This window comes from Panulirus ornatus, chromosome 20 (assembly GCF_036320965.1).
Source record: "Panulirus ornatus isolate Po-2019 chromosome 20, ASM3632096v1, whole genome shotgun sequence".
Classification (NCBI taxonomy): domain Eukaryota; kingdom Metazoa; phylum Arthropoda; class Malacostraca; order Decapoda; family Palinuridae; genus Panulirus; species Panulirus ornatus.
In genome coordinates, this window is record NC_092243.1 from 71,133,528 (window position 1) to 71,151,450 (window position 17,923).

The window sequence follows — 17,923 nt, forward strand, 5'->3', positions numbered from 1 at the left end:
TTTTCCTTTCCTAGCGCTACCTCGCGCGCACGCGGGGGAGGTTGGGTGTCATTTCATGTGTGGCGGGGTGGCGGCGGGAACGGATGAAGGCAGCATGTATGAATATGTGCATGTGTATATATGTATATGCCTGTGTATGTATATGTAAGTATACGTTGAAATGTGTAGGTATGTATATGTGCGTGTGTGCTCGTTTATGTATATACATGTGTATGTGTGTGTGTTGGGCCATTCTTTCGTCTTGTTTCCTTGCGCTACTTCGGTAACGCGGGAGACAGCGACAAAGTAGAATAAATAGATGAATGATTTATATATATATATATATATATATATATATATATATATATATATATATATATATATATGTGTGTGTGTGTGTGTGTGTGTGTAGTTTGAGGCAACGTTTCAGTCTAGGGTAGGGTATATATATATATATATATATATATATATATATATATATATATATATATATATATATATGTATATATATATCTTGCGTGTTTGCGAAATGTGAAAAGAGTGGTGGGCAAAAATTTTGTCTCACGTAGCGAGAAATGAGTTCCGGCAAAGTTTAATTGTAGTGAAGTTATATAAAAAGTTTAAGTCTCTCCCCCAGCTGTGTGTCTGGTTATGGCCGTTGTCACACGCAGCACTGACTCCCTCCCTCATGAAGTGTTTTGCTTGATGTCAAGAGGTACATTTAGATTTGATGAAATACTCTAACGTGCAGAGCCAAGTAATAGCACTATATACCTCCATATAATTGTGACTATGAATCATACGTCCACGTACAGTTAAACAAGTTAATACACATGATTTTAACAACTTCATAGTTGCTAACTTATCCATCTATGACCCGTCACCCTTTCCTGAAACTTACAAATTGCTAACTTATCCATCTATGACCCGTCACTCTTTCCTGAAACACGAAATCTAATTTGATAACATATCACGACCAAACTACATTTACCCTAAAGAGCATTGTTATAAACAAAGCGAAAAACAACGAACATCTGGCAATTACCGGATGTGACGTTGTTTCCAGCAGTTAAGCTGTGTAACACAATGTTAAGCGTTGCGTTACAGCCGCTCACTTCGTCTGTTACTGACGTGTGTAGTGACAGCCTGGGTGTTATCTATTGCTGTAACAAGACTCCACAACATCTGGTGTGGAGCCAAGTGGCGATGGGTAACTCGCATCTTTTGAGTCGCTGGCGCTATCTGGCCACGTCTCTCTCTCTCTCTCTCTCTCTCTCTCTCTCTCTCTCTCTCTCTCTCTCTCTCTCTCTCTCTCTCTCTCTCTCTCTCTCTCTTTCTCACACACACACACACAGCCAACTCGTATTTAACACCTCTGCCAATCACGTCGGTAACTGCCAGTTCTGTAATATCTGTAAAATGCCTCAGTCCTGTATGTTTTTCAGCCGAATTGCTGCCTACATCCGTTATTCAGTTATTGATTTATTCGTCTTGTTTATTCAATACAACTCGGGTACTGTCTTTCTTACTGGATCGCTGTTTCCGGCGCTGGTGAGGTAGCGCCAGGAAGAGACCGAGAGAGGTTCTAACACTTGAGCTGCATTGTGCATGAACAGTAAGCGACACTCCGGGCAAGAGAACTGCTTAAACAGTTGTTAACTACTCGTTTGTAATTGATTAATTAATTCCACGCCTTACGGTAATTACTTTTTAAAAAGTCGCTTCCTGCAGTGAATATCGAGTGTCATACTTTTTTAACAAGTGCTCTTGCGATATACGAAACTGTATGATGTAAAATAGTTACATCGTGATGTTGCAGTGAACTGGTTATCATTAAATTCACAAACTTCATGAAGTTTACCAGTGTGTTTTACGTATGGCAAAATAGTTGGAGCATGGCAGCTGTAAACGTGTGTAGTGTTAAGATATATTGAATAAGACACACCAGAGGGAGGTGGATGGAAGCGATTCACTGTCTGTGAAAGGCTCGCGTCATACTTCCAGTAAGTCGGTATAATGTGTGGTTATTGGGAAGGTTCTGGCGTTCGAATGGAGTTAGGTAAGGGGGGCAAGAGCAGAGCCCTGGGGAAACCCCCTGAAGGCGAACGGGGAACCAGTCTGAATAAGAAAAAGAAAGAGCATCTGTTTAAAGAGTGAAGATATTCTGTTGGACAGTGTGGAGATATGGGATAACATTGTGGAAAGCAAGATTAGGGAGACTTGAAGAGAAGTGCCTGATGCCAGACTTTACCCGAAAGTTTAGGGTGTTATCCAGGACATTAATGAAACAGACGCTGAAGTTTCCAAGAGCAAAGTTTTCTGGGTGAGAGGAGAAGAAAGATTAGCGATAGAATGTTGTTGGAGAAGGAGGAGGAAGACGACCCTCCCGGGTGTACGATGAGTCGGCCCTCTGGTACCTGACGGAGGAGGAGGTTCTATATATATATATATGTGTCAGTTTACATGATTCTGGAGACGAGTGTGGTGAAGACACTGCCTAGGAAAATTGACGATGGAGGGGGAGAGAAAGAAGGAAGAAGAAGAATTACCTTAGAGAGAGAGAGAGAGAGAGAGAGAGAGAGAGAGAGAGAGAGAGAGAGAGAGAGAGAGAGAGAGAAGGAAGATTACCTCTGAGAGAGAGAGAGAGAGAGAGAGAGAGAGAGAGAGAGAGAGAGAGAGAGAGAGAGAGAGAGAAGATTACCTTTGAGAGAGAGAGAGAGAGAGAGAGAGAGGAGAGGGATTACCTTTTATTTCAGGAATGGGCCGTAGGGTCGCGAGTTTTCCCAGAAGATAGAGAGAAAGTAGCAGGGGATAAAGAGAGTCTGGGAAGTTTACAGAGGATTAGGGCCAATTCTGTAGCACCTTTCTCCGGAACCAGACACACGCCACCCGGCCCAGCGGCGGCTTTGGGCGGGATCAGGAGGTCGGGCAACAGCAGCAGCAGAGGAGGAGGGGCGGTGGGGAGAAAATATATATATATATATATATATATATATATATATATATATATATATATATATATATATATATATATATATACATTATGAACGTAGAATTTAGAAGTTGGCCCTGAGGGAGGATTGCCAAGGCTTGGGGGGTGAGGGAGAGGAGGAGGAGGAGGAGGAAGAAAGACTCATTCCTGGATCAGGGGGTCAAGTCATTAGCGAAGGTGAAGCCGAAGTTATTATCATTATTATTTTTTGTTGCTGTTTTTGTTGTTGTTGTTGTACAGAGAGGCTATGAAGGTGGTTAGAAGATGAGAGGGGTGGCGGGGGGATGCGAGACGCAGCCGACACCTACAGGGGAGAGCTCCGTTGATGGCTTAAGACTTTGTGTAGCTGGTCGGATTGGAGGGAGGGAGGAAGGGGAAGAAAAAAAGAAAGTTTAAGGCCATTGGATTGGTCGTGAGGACCTTCAGTAGGCCGGGCTGGGCCACGGACGGACGAGCTGGCTGGCTGTGTCCGGACAGAGGCACTGGAAGATAGTCACTGCCTCTAGTTCCTCAACAGGAGTACCATAGGTGGATGTGATCCTCCTGTACCATCTTGAAGGTGTGTTGTTCTTTGGTAAGGCAGAGAAGTCTCACTCGTGTGTGTGTGTGTGTGTGTGTGTGTGTGTGTAGGATATGAGCAACCTGCTAAGTATTTACTGATCCGTGTACTTGAAGGCTCTTCGATTACTTGTCAGCGGACAATTTGGCTCTTGAACTATTCTCTTAATATGGAACTCCAACGACAGGTTAGGGAGGAGCGTCGACTCCACTCTCAAGTCACTTCTCCCTCCCAGAATCTTGAAGCTAACCTCCTGTGAGATACTAATCATACTGAGTCCTTATTTCACTTTGGAGGGTGTTTAGGTCCCCTTGTAAACTGATGCAAATCCTCCTCGCTTTTCACTCTCCTCATCGTCTGTAAATGTATTCAGGTAGGAATTCGTACCTTCAGGCAGGTCCTTTATACAGATCATGACGAGAAATGGTCCCAAAACATAACCTTGTAGCACTCCGCTAGCCCTCTCGACCCATTTATAAAGAACAGCCTCCTCTGTTATGGGTCCTTTGTTCCCTCCCGCTGAGCGAGTCTCCTCTCCATCGTAGTATTTTTTCCCCCCCCCCATTGTTCTTTCCTGGCCATCCATCTTCCTTATCAGCCTCCAAAGCGGGACAGTGTCAAAGGCTTTCTGGTAGTCCAGATACAAACAGTCCGACCAGCCTTCCTCTGCTGGTGTGTGGCTTCCCGTCTGCTGTCTCACCTGCTCCTGCTGAGGAGTCAGGAGACTTGAGAGGGGCCTGGTCTCCGGGTCTCTTGCCTTTGTGTGGCCCCCCGTCTGCTGTCTCACCTGCTCCTGCTGGGGAGCCAGCAGACTTGAGAGGGGCCTGGTCTCCGGGTCTCTTGCCTTTGTGTGGCCCCCCCGTCTGCTGTCTCACCTGCTCCTGCTGGGGGAGCCAGCAGACGAGGAAGGAGCCTGGTCGTCTTCAGGTCCCCTTCCTGGTCATACCTTTGTGGTCCTCCGTCTTATAATCGTCCATCACGGTGCCTTTTCCCCCTCCCCCTCTCCCCTCTCCCTTCCCCCTCCCTCTCCCCTCTCCCTTCCCCCTCCCTCTCCCCTCTCCCTTCCCCCTCCCTCCTCCCTCTGTCCTTCGTGCCTGCAGGCTTACCCTCCCTCGCTCCCTCCCTCCCTCGCTCCCTCCCTCGACTTCTAATATTGGTTCATTACAAGCTAATTCTGTGGTGGTTGTCATTCCTTTGGTGAGGGAGGTGGCTGGAGCTTCAGTCCTCCTCCTCCTCCAGGCCTCCTCCTCCTCCAGGCCTCCTCCTCCTCCTCCTCCTCCTCCTCCTCCTCCTCCCTGCCCCTCCTTATGTACTCTTCTCCTCTCTCTCTCTCTCTCTCTCTCTCTCTCTCTCTCTCTCTCTCTCTCTCTCTCTCTCTCTCTCTCTCTCTCTCACTCACTCACTCACTCACTTCTCCTCAGAGTTTCTGCTGTCTTTATTCCTCCCCTCCCCTATTCTCTCTCTTTTCAGCCTTGCCTCTCACCTCACCACCGCTCCCTTTCATCCCCTCTCTCTCTCTCTCTCTCTCTCTCTCTCTCTCTCTCTCTCTCTCTCTCTCTCTCTCTCTCTCTCCTGCTACCACAATGTTATTTTTATGTAGGAAAAAGAAATTTCAGTTCCCTCCACTAAACCCTGAGGCACTACCACACTCGCATGATTTTATTTTTTTCGTCTTTGCTTCCCTCCACTACCAGCAGACCTTTACCTGCTTCCCTCCACTACCAGCAGACCTTTACCTGCTTCCCTCCACTACCAGCAGACCTTTACCTGCTTCCCTCCACTACCAGCAGACCTTTACCTGCTTCCCTCCACTACCAGCAGACCTTTACCTGCTTCCCTCCACTACCAGCAGACCTTTACCTGCTTCCCTCCACTACCAGCAGACCTGTCTCTGCTTCCCTCCACCACTAGTAGAACTGACCCTGCTTCCCTCCACCACTAGTAGAACTGACCCTGCTTCCCTCCACCACCAGCACACCTCCTCAGGCTTCCCTCCACCACCAGCACACCTCCTCAGGCTTCCCTCCACTACCAGCACACCTCCTCAGGCTTCCCTCCACTACCAGCACACCTCCTCAGGCTTCCCTCCACTACCAGCACACCTCCTCAGGCTTCCCTCCACCACCAGCAGGGTAGCCTCCTACCCTTCCCCAGGACGCTGCCAGTGGCCGGGGGGATTGTGAAGACGATGGTGAGTGACGTAATTAGATTGTCAGAAACAGATTAGCGCTACTGGTGGGTCGGCTGAGGGGGTTGGGGGGCTGCCTCCATAGTGGGGTGGGTGGTCCGTGGCACTGCTGATCCTGGGGTGGAGAGGGAGGCCCGTGGCACTGCTGCCCCTGTGGTGGGGTGGGAGGTCCGTGGCACTGCTGCCCCTGTGGTGGGATGGGAGGTCCGTGGCACTGCTGCCTCTGTGGTGGGGGTGGGAGGTCCGTGGCACTGCTGACCCTGTGGTGGGGTGGGAGGTCCGTGGCACTGCTGACCCTGTGGTGGAGAGGGAGGCCCGTGGCACTGCTGCCCCTGTGGTGGGGTGGGAGGTCCGTGGCACTGCTGATCCTGTGGTGGGGTGGGAGGCCCGTGGCACTGCTTCCCCTGTGGTGGGGTGGGAGGTCCGTGGCACTGCTTTCCCTGTGGTAGGGTAGGAGGCCCGTGGCACTGCTGATCCTGTGGTGGGGTGGGAGGTCCGTGGCACTGCTGCTCCTGTGGTGGGGTGGGAGGTCCGTGGCACTGCTTTCCCTGTGGTAGGGTAGGAGGCCCGTGGCACTGCTGATCCTGTGGTGGGGTGGGAGGCCCGTGGCACTGCTGATCCTGTGGTGGGGTGGGAGGTCCGTGGCACTGCTGCTCCTGTGGTGGGGTGGGAGGTCCGTGGCACTGCTGCCCCTGTGGTGGAGAGGGAGGCCCGTGGCACTGCTGATCCTGGGGTGGGGTGGGAGACCCGTGGCACTGCTGCCCCTGTGGTGGAGAGGGAGGCCCGCGGCACTGCTGCCCCTGTGGTGGGGTGGGAGGTCCGTGGCACTGCTGCTCCTGTGGTGGGGTGGGAGGCCCGTGGCACTGCTGCCCCTGTGGTGGGGTGGGAGGCCCGTGGCACTGCTGCTCCTGTGGTGGGGTGGGAGGCCCGTGGCACTGCTGCTCCTGTGGTGGGGTGGGAGGCCCGTGGCACTGCTTCCCCTGTGGTGGGGTGGGAGGCCCGTGGCACTGCTGCCCTGTGGTGGGTGGGAGGTCCGTGGCACAGCTGCCCCTGTGGTGGTGTGGGAGGTCCGTGGCACTGCTGCTCCTGTGGTGGGGTGGGAGGTCCGTGGCACTGCTTTCCCTGTGGTAGGGTAGGAGGCCCGTGGCACTGCTTCCCCTGTGGTGGGTAGGGAGGCCCGTGGCACTGCTGCTCCTGTGGTGGGGTGGGAGTTCCGTGGCACTGCTGCTCCTGTGGTGGGGTGGGAGGTCCGTGGCACTGCTTTCCCTGTGGTGGGTAGGGAGGCCCGTGGCACTGCTTCCCCTGTGGTGGAGTGGGAGGCCCGTGGCACTGCTTCCCCTGTGGTGGGGTGGGAGGTCCGTGGCACTGCTGCTCCTGTGGTGGAGAGGGAGGTCCGTGGCACTGCTTTCCCTGTGGTGGGTAGGGAGGCCCGTGGCACTGCTTCCCCTGTGGTAGGGTGGGAGGCCCGTGGCACTGCTTCCCCTGTGGTAGGGTGGGAGGCCCGTGGCATTGCTTCCCCTGTGGTGGGGTGGGAGGCCCGTGACGGTGGTGCAATAAAGGTGACAGGAGAACCAGATAACAGAGGAGCTGATGGTCTGTGACCAGGTTATGGTGATGGAGGACCATATCGAAATCCTGTGCTCATAATCATAATAATCATCAAAAAGATTTTTTTATTCTTTTCGTGCTTCTCTCTCACAGTTCAGCCTTGGAAAGGCCCCGCTGTAGTTACAGTCGGAAACTTGTCTCATACGCACTTTCATACCAAACTTCAGTGGCAGTATACTTTCTCCATATTACGTAAATGGTGTTACGTCTCAGTATTGCTTTTTTCTTCTTCCTGCTGTGTATTGAGCCAGAGGGAGTGGTGGGTAGGTGGGAAGGTGGTTGCCTTCGGTTTTCCTGCCCCTTCCTGGACCACAGTGTAAACAATGACCTCAGGACACGACTATTGCTTCTCAGTCAATGACATTGTTATGGACCGTCAGTTCTCTTACTACGTTCCCTTGCCCATGTTCGTATCTATCTCTAGCCATCCCCCCTCCCCCATCTATTGGTCTCTCTCTCTCTCTCTCTCTCTCTCTCTCTCTCTCTCTCTCTCTCTCTCTCTCTCTCTCTCTCTCTCTCTCTCCATCACACAGGTATTACTTCGGCCACAGGCCTCCGCGAGCCAGTCTGTCTTGCCCCACTTTTGATTAGTCTTGTAGCTTCTTTTACTTTTAGACACCTGCTCTTCTTCCTCCTCCCCTTCCCTCCCCCTTCTCCACCGTACCCTCCCCCTTCCCCTCTCCTCCCCTTCCCTTCCCCTCCCCCTTCCCCTCCCCCTTCCCCTCCCCTTCCCCTTGTGTTGATTTTCCAGTGTCGTGGTGGCAGCGCAGCTGATGGATGGTTGACATCCCCCCCCCGCGCCCCCGGGGCCTCCTCGCTCTCCTGCACCACCTGAGGTTCACTTCCCCGTGGGGGATGGAGGTGCAGGTCGCCCTTATGGCGATGGGGCAGTTACCACTGTCCTCACCCCGGACCCAGAACGTCATTACCTGCTGGGGAATAATGATGATGTGTGGCCCTTACCTGACCTGGTGAGGGACCTGGACCTGGTGGCCTGAGGCAGGTGAGGGACCTGGACCTGTACCTGGTGAGGGACCTGGACCTGGTGAGGTACCTGGGCCTGGACCAGGTAAGGGACCTGGACCTGGTGAGGGACCTGGACTGGACCTGGTGAGGTACCTGCACCTGGACATGGTGAGGTACCTGGACCTAGTGAGGTACCTGGACCTGGTGAGGGACCTGCACCTGGACCTGTATCTGGTGGCCTGAGGCAGATAGGGTAACCTGGACCTGTAACACCTTACTAGGCGAGCGGAGGAGGCAAGTGATATACTGTACCATACTGTAACTGTACCTCTCCCTGTACCACCTTCCTTGTCACAGTATCGAAGAGTGAGTCATACAGGCCTCCCCCTTCCATCACCCGCCTCGCCTAACACAGAACCAGAGATGTGGGAGCAAGCAGTTCATCAACACCTTCCCAGATGTTCCACTACCCTATCCAACACCTTCCCAGATGCTCCACTACCCTATCCAACACCTTCCCACATGCTCCACTACCCTATCCAACACCTTCCCAGATGCTCCACTACCCTATCCAACACCTTCCCACATGCTCCACTACCCTATCCAACACCTTCCCACATGCTCCACTACCCTATCCAACACCTTCCCAGATGCTCCACTACCCTATCCAACACCTTCCCACATGCTCCACTACCCTATCCAACACCTTCCCAGATGTTCCACTACCCTATCCTACACCTTCCCAGATGTTCCACTACCCTATCCAACACCTTCCCAGATGCTCCACTACCCTATCCAACACCTTCCCAGATGCCCCACTACCCTATCCAACACCTTCCCAGATGTTCCACTACCCTATCTAACACCTTCCCAGATGTTCCACTACCCTATCCAACACCTTCCCAGATGCTCCACTACCCTATCCAACACCTTCCCACATGCTCCACTACCCTATCCAACACCTTCCCAGATGTTCCACTACCCTATCCTACACCTTCCCAGATGCTCCACTACCCTATCCAACACCTTCCCAGATGCTCCACTACCCTATCCAACACCTTCCCAGATGCTCCACTACCCTATCCAACTGTGAACTGTACGACGTACATCCATACCATCCTCCTCCACACACACACACACACACACTGCTGATCATGCTCATTTTCAACACTTGTTCGCCGCCTGTAGACATAGCCTCATAGCCTAAGCTGACAGATTAACGACTGAACAGCCTTCGTACCTCTCTCCTCTCCTCCTCCTCCTCCTCCACCGAGACATTGGTGTAGACGTTAAGTTGGTAAAGAGTTTCATTCATTTTGTTGGGTTTAACGGCCAGCAACCTATGAGTACGTTCATTACAGGGCCTGCAACCTGCAACCCTTATTTTCTTTCTTTTTTTTTTTTTTTTTGAATAAGCGACAGCGTTAGTTTATCCTCGTCTTTTGAGTTGAATTATGATTCTGTGTACCGAAGTGCATATTTACATTTATGCGTATGTAATGAACGCGCGCTGAGTCAAAGTGATTCTTTCTTTACATATGTATCATTGCCAGTAGTTTAGTAAAGGCCTGTCAGCAACCCCCAGTGTGTTGCCCCGTCTCCTCGCCTTTCCCTACGTGTGTCGAGGTATTGCTTGTTAGGCCAGTCAAGCGCGTAACACTAAACCACAAAGTTACATGTTGTCGAGTGTGTTGTGTGTGGACTGACATTCATCTAGGCCAGGGAAGAGAACTTTACAGCCACTGTAGTGCTGGCTCGATGCGTCTCAGGTCAGCAGCAACCAGGCGGTGGTACGTGGGTGGCTGGCTGGCTGCCTCACACCATCCACCACACAAAAATGTATCAAACAATATTTGCCAACTTCACTACAGCCTTCCACATGAATGACTTAACTGGCCTGGCCTTGTATCTGTAGGTTTTCTTTTACTGTTTTTTTTTTACACGAGAATTCTGGAGGAAAAACAACACTGGACTAGAATTTTTTTTTTTTTTTCTTTTTGCGGAAAATTGTTTGGTAGTAGGTTCCATGCCTTAAACAGATACATATCGTGGAAAATGATAGTAATAGCCCATCAGATAAATCAGAACTTTAGCCCAGCCAACCACAGTATAGAACAGTAATCTTCATATCCCGTCTAATCCGAACTAGCCACTCGCAACGAAAGAAAAATATATGTATACATATGAATGAGTGTTGCTGGCAAGTTTCGACTCGGTAGTGTCGTAATCAAATCAAAATATACGACTAAAAAGTTTAGACAATTCCAAAACAATTACAAGTCATCTCATGTATACTTCACCTATATTGTCAATCATTAATAAGGTATTAAATTTAGACCAAACACGAGGCATTATATATATTCTTTATTGTAAAACATTGTCGCTGGCTTGACTAAACCACACCGGTCTCGACCAGTAAGAACCGCAGCTTCGAACCTTACCACTCCCGAGTCCCGGGAAATCGTTGTGTTATTTTTTTCTGTGTTGGCCTGGAGACAACGCTGTTTGGCTGCCTTTGGAGATACTGTCGCCATGAATATGGAAAGACCCTCGACAGCAAGCGCTTTCCAAGAAGCAGCTAACAAATATTTGTGTGTGTGTATTTGTAAAACGAAATATTGAAGGCGCTGAAGATCAGAATCAAACGTTTAGAACTCGGTGGAGTCAGTTGAGCCTATGCGACCTCATCATATCCTGACCCACTGGTTGTGGCTAGAGCTAAGATCACTCAGGATGGTGAATCAAAAGGCATTGCTGAATCATATGGGATCACAAGGTGTGTATGTGACGTTAAGAACACCAGAGAAAATTAAGGTCTGGGTTGTGAGAAGTATGGAATGATTGTGATGAAGCGTGGTATGAGAACATTGACACATCTTTGGCGCATCTGATTACAACCTGCCTACTACAATGCCTTTTGAAATGTCAGACTTCATGTTGAAAAACAACGAACTCTTCATAAGTTACTGTTGATGTCTTAATAAAAGGAGAGGCCCTCGCCAGCATTCGCTTTCCAAGCAGCTAAAAAAAAAAAAAAAAAAAAAAGAATTTGTCTAAAGCAATGTGGTGCTGAAAATCGAAAGTGTACGTTTAAAACTGGTGAATTCGTTTGAGCATTTTCTACATCAAATTTTGACCCCGCTGATCATCGCTACCGCTAACTAGGGATGGTGATTTAAAAAGCACTGCTGAAGTAGCCGGGAACACAAGATGTGTGTGTGTGTGTGTGTGTGTGACGATAAGAACACCTGTGAAATAGTCCTGAGCTGTGGGAAGTATGGAATGACAAGTGACGCATTTGATTATTCTGTGCTTATTGCAGTGCCATTTGAAATGTCAGACTTCATGTTGAAAGACAACTCTTCCTAAGTTACAGTTGATGTCTTCATATATAAGAAGATGCCCCTCGACAGCATTCGCTTTCCAAGCGTGTGATATAAAAAAAAAGAAATAAAAAGTATTTGCATAAAGCAATATGGTGCTGAAAATCAGAAGTGTACGTATAAAACTTGTGGACTCGGTCGTGCAATTGCCCCTTTCATCAAATTCTACCCCCCACAGTGATCATCGCTACAGCTAACTCAGGATGGTGAATTAAGAGGCGTTACTGAAATAACTGGGAACACAAGGTGTATGTGTCGTTGTAAGAACACCAGAGAAATAGTCTGAATTGTGGGAAGTATGGAATGATGATATATAAAGAAGCTAGAAATGATAACAGTGACGCATTTGATGACTACATGTATACGACCGTGCCATTTGAAATGTCAGACTTCATGTTGAAAGACAACTAACTCTCCCTAAATTACAGTTGATTGAAATTGAAACTGTGAAAATTAAGAGTGCGTATGCCTACTAGAGTAAAAGCAGTAACGGTGGATTTTATACATACAGCACCACCTTCCTCTCTCTACATGTTGTGTGGAAGGATACTAGATATTTACAACAGAGGATTAAGATGATGGTATGAGGGCTGGCTGGGTACCATTTTGCAAGTGGCAAACGAGTGGGCCTACATGTTTCGAATCCCAGTGCTCGAGGCGCCGTGTGAATCCACAGCTGGATGTTCCGAAGCATTGTTAACCTGAAGCTTGAAGCAAACAAACCCACTAGAGTAGGTGAGCTTTGAATAATATGCTTTTAATTGGAGACTGGGCAAACCGAAAATGATTTTTTTTTTTTTCATTATTAATCCCGAAACCACTTTTACGGGGCACCTGCAGTTTTGAAGACTGTGCCACAATCAGTAGCAGGGAAATGACGGTGTATTTTGGATATTGTACTCTTTTAATGTCCACTGAAGATGATACAACTTCGTCCGAAGCAGTCTCCTACCCAGGGCGTATCCACATGCAGGTGGAACCCGACAAAACCAACAGCAACTCTTTTTTTTTTTTTGAAGAAGAAGAAGAAAGGAGTGACTTGCGGGTTGGCATGTTCTGCGCTACCCCCCTTGAGTAGACGAGGTGGCTTCACCATCACTGCCTCAAACCATCTGCTGCTACTGCTTTGGCCATGACCAGCCAGCCTCTCGCATTGATTCTGATCAGCCCGTTGAATCTCCACTACCGCTGACCACCATCCTGCTGCTGTACTCTGCACTGGAGCAGCCTTGCACTGCTAGCACTGCTGCTGACCAGCATCCTGCTGCTGCTGCTGCTGCATTCTGCACCTGAGCTGCCTAGCATGCCACTGCTGCACTGCCACTGACCACCTTGCTGCCTTTGGACTGCCAGTGTTACAAAACACCTAAAAATGCAGTAAGTGAAAATATTTCACAGATTTTCATATAAAGATCCTGACATTAAAGTTATGCTTGTAATCCCTACCAAAAACTCCACAGAATTAGTAGCTGATCCCTTTATTATGTATTTAAGAGTTTCAAGTGAATAATATATTACCTATTGTGAGATTGCTGCGTGTTGGCCGCGTTCACTTAACCAGCTATATACCATTGCTAACAAGAGCAAGGTTAAAGCAATAAGCTGAAGTGTATTTCAGGAATGGGTTTACTGATTTACTGTTTACTGATATGTGAGAAATAATGTGTACCATTAGTCAGTACATTAGTTTTTAAAATTCTGACATAAATTTAGGTTACCAGTATTTTATTTCTCAAGTTAGTCAGGGTAGGTTTAGCTTAGTCTGGGTAGGTTTAGCTTATTTCTTCTTTTTCATTTTGAAAAAATATCAAATCCAGCTTAACCAAGGTAAGAAAAAACCCATGTCAGAATTTAGGCTGTCAGACAAATTATGTTTCGTCATTGTCACCAGTTTCTTGTCCATGGGTTCTATCTTCTATAGTAGCTATAATAATATTTGCTGTTTGATAGCATTTAATACTTGAGAAATCAAATCATGTAGTGACTCATGATAATATATTGCTGTTTTGTATATTGGATGATTCAGCTCATAGGTGTTGTTTGAAGGATATTATTTCAGATCATTTTGAACTTTGATAGAAATTCTGATGAATTATCAGTAAAGTTGTAGATAAAGCTTCCATTTAGCTTTGCATTGCTATTCCCTTAGGATATTGAGTGATTGCATTTGCATTTGATAGTGCAGAGTTTGGGGGAAAAAAAAAAGTGGGGTGTGGCCTTTGTTGCTTTATATTTGATTATGTGATATTGAATAATGTGTTAGTCCCAAGGGCTCTGAAGGTTAGGAAATATATGAGATTAAGCGTAAAACTGGATGAAACACTAAAATGTCAACAGAATCTATGATAGTCACATAATCTCCCTAGCAGCTAATATTTATTAGAATTTTCAGTATTTCTGTGGAAATATAGTAGGCACACGAATGATTAAACATCATGCCAGCTGCTCACAAATGTATTTGAACAAACACAACACACACACAGAGCATCTGTTCACACCACTGCTCAACGTCCCCACGGGCAAGCATTCGTCACTGTCCCCAACAGCAAACTACATTAATGTTCGTATATTTTTTACTATAATTTTGGATCTGCTGGTGGAGGTTAGGTGAAGGTTATGTGAATGAATTTTTTTTTTCTTATAAATGTTTCGATTTCGTTTGCATTATCAACACTGTGTTATCCCTGATCTTCACATATGTTATCCCTGATCTTCATATCCCTCACCACTATTGCTCTGTTTGCTCTTATTGATATTTTCCTTGTATTTTAATTTATCTCTAAATGCCATACTTCCGTAGCAAAACTACATTAATGGTTTGGTTACTATGGGAGGGTTATGGACAGTATTTGGCTGAAGGATCAGTTATCATTTACAAGAGTCTTGCATAGTTTTATGGTAACCTCACATTTTCCCTGATCTTCATAACCCTCACTACCATTGCCTTATCTATCATTACAATATAAAGAATAATGATCCCATTCATGCTGCACCTCACCTTATATTATATAGATATTATATATAACATTGCAAAATGGAATAGCTCTTATTCCAAGGTTAATACACTGACACTCTAGATCTGGGACTACACTAATTACTTAACATGCAGGGCAAACTAAGCTTGCATTTAGCTTTTAAGGCTTAGCACCCATGATATTTAGACTATTGTTTTTTTATGCATTATGTTAATACTTGTATGAATGGTAAAGATACTAGAAGATATTTTTTAGGAACCTTATGGTTATAGAGTATTAAAAGACTATAAATATGGCTCATTTGTTGAGAAATTCATAGAACTATATAGGTATATGTTTGAGGGTTATTATAGTTTTTTTTTTCCATGTTACTCGAGTTAAAGTTGAGGTTATTTACAGGATGGATTTTTTTAATAGATATCACTTAACCGCCGATAAAACAGAATGCCAAGGGCGAGTCTCCTTTAATATGGGAGGGGGGTGGAGAAATAAAAGGATTATCAATTTTACTAATCAGGTTAAACATGGCATTTGTTTTATCTTAAATGTACGTATCACCAATTTTGCTAATTTGGTTAAACATGGCATTTATCTTAAATGTACATATTTTGTTCTAGTAAATTAACAGTCCACTGGGGCTTTATTTCAGGTGCAGTGCTAACATCATGTACACATCGACCCGAACCTAGCCATGCGAATGGTGTCGGCAGAGTGACTGGGACCCCCAGGTTAATATGGGCAGGCTTTCCTCTCAACTTCTTTGTCCTCACGTTGGCGAGGTGAGTTTTACAGCTGTACTAGATTGAACCCTGTGGAGTAGACGCCCCGAGTATGACCAACATAATTTTGTGGAGTAGACACGATGCTGGCTATGTAAACGCCAGCGTAGCTCGGTGTAATGTAACCTGATTGTGATTTAGGAGGGCGCAGCAGGCAGGCGCTGTCGAACTTGATGCTGTGTTAGTTATACATAGGAACTCCTGGTTTGGTTCTGCAGTTGAGTGCTGAGGACGTTGATGGTGGCGTAGCTAAGGGTGTCGGTTTGGGGGTATGGTGGATAAGATGCTTTGCAGGTTAGCATCAGTGGTCAGTGGGGGTTGTGGCAGAGAAGCGCCGGGTACATAGACGACGCCCCCTTCCTCTTCAGGACTCGTGCATTCACCTCCCGCACCACCCCATCCATGAACATACACACACACACACACACACATATATATATATATATATATATATATATATATATATATATATATATATATATATATATAATGTATGTGTGCAGGGGAAGACGTGTTGTGAATAGACTGAACCATGGCATATGAAGCGGTCGGGGGAAACCCACAGAAAGGTCTTTGAGGCCTGGTTGTGGATACGGGGATCTGATTTCGGTAGTGCATTATACATGTTCAGCCAGAGAGGGGATGTGAGCAAATGAGGAAGTTGAGAGTAAATATGAACAAAAGCAAGGGTATTAGCTTTAGCAGGGCAGTGGGGCAAGTAAGTTGGGAGTTTGAATGGAGAAAATTTTAAGGAATGGTGGTGTTTTGAGATACCTGTTAGTGGACGTAGCAGCGAGTGTAAGAACTCGATACATGTCAGGCTTCCTATATAGGTTGAATAAAATAGACAGCGAGAGGAAAAACAGAAGTGAGAAAAATGTTTATTGAGAAATGTTCATATATGTGAAAGAATATGGTATCTCATTGTTATCAGAAACGCAATTTATTTCGGATGTAAAACATATGCTGTCTTTGGTAATATACTAGTTTGTGTTTTAAGGCTCGAAATCAGTCTTATTCATAAAGTGATGAATATAAACACTACAGACGAAGGACCCTTATGGATCAGGTTGGCCTAACCCCATAAGACCTGGCCCTGGCCAGAACCGAGTGATATATATATATATCTCCTTGCCTCTCGCCTCACAATCATTATCCTACATTACCCAATAATCCTGCTGAGGCCATGACATCATAAAGAAAAAAAAATGTTCCCTGGGTCTTCCTTCCGCATCCTAACTCCTCTTTTTCCTGCCCCCGCCATTAACCTCGCCCATACTTCCCTCACCCCCTCCCTCCCTCTATATTTTTTCGTCCCGTCCTCCTCCTCCATCACCATCCCCATACCTCCCCACCTCACCCCCTTCCGCCATTATCCCCGCTCTGCCCTTCTCAGGGTTGTCAAAAGTTTTTCATCAACAGATAAATTTGTAAAAACAGTTGAGGACGGGGTGTTTATTGGGGAGGGGGTGCGCGGCGCGCGTCCACGGCACAACTTCAACACACGAGTCGGATAAACCATAAAATATCGAACTATATTATCAAGAGAGAGAGAGAGAGAGAGAGAGAGAGAGAGAGAGAGGATGGGGGAAAATGATCGTGGTGAATGCTCAGCTGACCATTTTTTTTATTTTCTTTTTTTCTACTTTTTTACCGGAGAAAAACGGTGAACTCGCAGGACTATAGCCGATGTTTTTCAGTCGCCAAACGGTTCTTATTTACAACCCTTGGCGCTTCCTTAACCGCCTACTCCCCCACCCCATGTCATCTTCCCCTGCCTCCTACGCCAGGCCAGCAGTAGCAGCAGCAGCAGCAGGTGGCGGGGGTAGTAAACATATCATCGTCTCGTCCAAGCCCAAATGATTATATTCCCTCGAATGGTAGAATGGAAGTTCCTACAAAAATCTTTCCATAGTTGTTTGTACGGAAATTAAAGTGGAGCGATTTGAACACTGCGCCGTGAGGGAAGTGAGGGGGGGGTTAAACCTACAGCTTATAACTGTTATTTGCGAGGAACACGCTGCAGTATTTCTGTAATAGGATTGGATAGTAAAGGCACATTTACGAGACAAAGGACTGAATAATAAACTTTTTCCTTTTTTTGTGTATATCCAAATTATAAGCTTCAGCATAGAACATGGTTGGTCGGTTGGTTGCCATTCATTTTTATCACCCATATCAGTAATTTATGACTTGGATACAGTTATATGCCTTGTTCCATTAGGATAGAAGATATCCACGTATTAGCCAATTGCCTGAGCCAAAAGGGGCCCCCCAATCGTGTGATTCATCTCGGGGGTGGGGAAAATAATAGAAAGTCGATACGATCGAAATGATTTCACATACAGCGGTGTAAAATGAGAGATAACACACAAGACCAGACGTTGTGTGGTTTTTTCCCCCCTCCCCTCCACAGTACTCCGTAAGGAACGTCTACTTTAAAATAAAGGGAAGGCAATAAACACGCTGATAACTCCGGTGGGTTTGTGGCGTC

The 17,923-nt window shown here is 46.9% G+C and overlaps 1 long non-coding RNA gene across 2 annotated transcripts in view; it reads left to right on the forward strand.

Moving 5' to 3' along the window:
- The window catches only part of LOC139756114 (uncharacterized), a 562,112-nt gene that overhangs the window by 517,317 nt on the left and 26,872 nt on the right, over window positions 1–17,923 (forward strand). For both annotated transcript variants that reach the window (XR_011714263.1, XR_011714262.1), the window contains exon 5: window positions 15,300–15,429. This is a non-coding gene — a long non-coding RNA (uncharacterized lncRNA). The remainder of the gene's footprint in view (window positions 1–15,299; window positions 15,430–17,923) is intronic.